Here is a 3,279-nt window from a genome sequence, read left to right as displayed (position 1 = left end):
TTTGCTGTTTCATTATTGGTATACAGAATTGCAACAGATTTCTGTATGTTGATGTTGGATCCTGTGTCTCTGCTGAATTTGGGTATCATATCTAGCAATTTTGGGGTGGAGTCTTTTGGGTTGTCTACATTGAGTGTCATGTATTCAAATAGTGAAAGTTCAACTTCTTCTTTGCAAATTTGAATGCCATTTATTTCTTTTTGTTTTGTGATTGCTGAGGAGAGGACTTCCAGTAGTATGCTCAATAACAATGGTGAGAGTGGATATCTCTGTCTTGTCCCTGGTCTTAGAGGAAAAGCTCTCAGTTTTTCCCCATTGAGTATGATATTAGCTGTGCGTTTTTTATATATGACCTTTATGATCTTGAGGTTTGTTCCCTCTATCCCTACTTTTAGAGGGTTTTTTTTAAATCAACAATGGATGCTGTAGTTCCTCAAATGTTTCTTTTTCTGCATCTACTGAGAAGATTATATGTTTTTTATCCTCTCATTTATTAATGTGGTGCATGATGTTGATCTTTTTTAAATAGGCTCTAGCCTTGCAACTTAGGAACAAATCCCACTTGATTGTGGTGAATGATTCTTTTAATGTACTTTTGGATTCAGTTTGTTAGTATTTTGTTGACAATTTTTGTGTCAATATTCATCAGGAATAATGGCATATATTTCTCCTTTTTAATGAGGTCATTGTCTGATTTTGGAATCAAGGTAATGCTGGCCTCGTAGAATGACTTTGGAAGTTTTCTTTCCATTTCTATTTTTTGAAATATTTTGAGGAAAATAGGTATTAACTCTTCTTTCTTTCTTTCTTTCTTTCTTTCTTTCTTTCTTTCTTTCTTTCTTATTTCATTCTTTCATCTGGCTTTCATTTATGAGCAATCTTGATACTTCTCATTACATGTTGCATTTTCTTGGGAAAGGAAAGGATAGTAAAGAAAGTGAATAAACTGGCTCCCACTGTAAGGGCATGGAAAGTGGTAATGATATGCAGATGTGATTAACAAGAAGTGGCAAGCAAGAAGACACCCCATGCCTGAGGTAGAATTATGTGCAAAAACCATTTTGGTCTATGTTCATCTCCTCAATGGGAGGTATCCATGAAATGAGCATGATTGCCAACATGGCCAGGAGAACCATTGGTCCCCTCATGAGTCAGATGATGAGAAGGGATGCACTCTTCCCTTCTGAGTAATTCAGACTGAAGTAGGGCTGGACAGGGTCACAGAACATAGTGTGAGAGTAGTGAAATATGTGACACCTGTTTGTCATGTTATAGAAGGAACCTTCACCAGCACCATAATCCATAGAAATCTCTACCCCTGGAAAGGGGTCTTCTGGTGGTTGCAAGTCATTGGGAAGGTAAGAGCCCAGTATTCTTTCCCATACCACAAGTACACTGCCCATAATCTCTTTTGGATGACCAAAGTTACTCCACATTTTCTGCACATTGAATTATGGTCCACTTTGATTTATCTCCCATCTCTACCTCCCAATTATATGTGCCAGCAATGAAACATGGAGAATCCAAGACACATGGAAACAGATGTCACTGCTCAGGGTTGTTGGGCAGGTCCTGCTGGAGGTAATGGTACTGCACTTCCTGCAAGAGAGGATCAAGCTGGGAAAGGCTGTGTCTGGTCCAGAGTCACTTCCATTGAGTATAATTGAGCTTCTTTCAATTCTTAGATTTTCTCTATATCTGACTGCATTTTTTTTTTCTGTGAACTGCTTCAGATTTTTGGTCAAGAACAGACATTTTTGGGCACAAATGTAAATTTTATCTTGCAGATCTGAAGGTGTGATCCAGGTTTAAGAGATCCTTATTCTTTCAGCTCTGCTCAATGTATTCCTGATATCCTGCAGGAACTCCCTGTTGCGGTGCTGCTGCTTTCCTTCCAGCTGGGCAATCGGGCTACTCATGTGGGAGATGTTGCAAGACAACTGGGTGATGGTGCCATTGATGCTGTTGTAGATAGACAAATGTAGTTCCTCAAGACAGGCCAAGAGGCAATACTCACGCCCCCTCAAAGAATGATAGAGCTTCTCAAACTCCCAGATGATCTTCTCCTTCTCCATATGGGTCAGACTCAAGAGTTCAGCTCATGCTTTCTCCCCCTGTGTATAACACCTCTTTAAGTCTCTCAGTCTTTTCAGGTGGTCCAGCTTATTTGCTCCTTGAAGTCCTCCACTGCCTCCTCAAGTGGCCGCACATTGTGGCCACTGTGCTGGTGGTACCAGTCTCACACCATCTGATGAACATCTGGTCTGCCTTGTAGTACAGATTCAGGGGCTTGTGGTGCTTCTTGCACATGCCCATATTGCCCTCAGGCCCTAACAGCAGCTGGCAGAGCAGTTACTACACCAGCTGGGTGATACTGGCCTGGTGCTGGTTGAGCCCATGTGCCATTGCAGGAAGATCTCCAGGCACTGAGGACACCACATTTTGGTCTCCACCTTACCCTAAGAGTAGGTGAGGCATGTGCAACAGATGTTGTGGCCCCTGTCGGGAATCGTGATCTGGTTACAGGAACATGGAGCAGGTGGTCTCCTGCTGTAAGCAGTAGGCCTGTTTCTGGAGGCCATGGGTGGGCCTGTGGGGTGCAGGACATGGGCTCTGGTGCCCACCTCTGTGTGGAACCAAACTCTATGACACTCTTCCAGCTTGGGGCAACCCTCCAGCAGAGGGTTGTGCTTCCTGGCCCAGAACAAAGACACTCACCCGGGCTCCACTTTGGCTAGCCATCCCTGGGCGCAGGCAACCCATCAAGTGGGCACAAGGTTCTGCCTTCATTGGGAGCCCCATGGCTGTTCAAGGAGGATGATGAGAGGCACTGCCATGTGGACTGGGAACAGCCTACACTCAAGACATATTTACTCTTCTTTAAATGTTTGTTAGAATTGCTCTGTGACCATTTGGTCCTGGATTTTTGGTTGTTGGTTGATCTCTGTTTACTGATTCAATTTCTATGCTGGTTTTCAGTCTGTTCAAGTTTTCTTTTGTTTCAGTTTTGATGGTTTATGTTTATGGGAATTTATCCATTTCTTTAAGAGTGCCCAACTTATTGGCATATAATTTTCCATAATGTTCTCATAATTGTTTGTATTTCTGTGGTGTGGGTTGTGTTTTCTTCTCTTATTTGTGATTTTATGTATTTAGGTCCTTTCTTTTTTTTTTATAAGTTTGGTTAGGAGGTTACCAATGTTATTAATTTTTTTCAAATAACCAGCTCCTGGTTTCATTGACTTGTTCTACCGGCTTTTGTTTGTTTGTTTGTTTGTT

At 42.1% G+C, this 3,279-nt stretch overlaps 1 pseudogene; it reads right to left on the bottom strand.

The window, feature by feature from the left end:
- Positions 1-1,080: 1,080 nt before the first annotated feature.
- Positions 1,081-2,582, bottom strand: LOC121024898 (zinc finger protein RFP-like; annotated as a pseudogene).
- Positions 2,583-3,279: the final 697 nt, after the last annotated feature.

This window comes from Herpailurus yagouaroundi, unplaced genomic scaffold, assembly GCF_014898765.1.
Source record: "Herpailurus yagouaroundi ecotype Mexico unplaced genomic scaffold, PumYag 67350, whole genome shotgun sequence".
NCBI classification, from domain to species: Eukaryota; Metazoa; Chordata; class Mammalia; order Carnivora; family Felidae; genus Herpailurus; species Herpailurus yagouaroundi.
The sequence above is the reverse complement of the archived record's forward strand: the minus strand, read 5'-3'. Positions and strand labels throughout refer to the sequence as shown.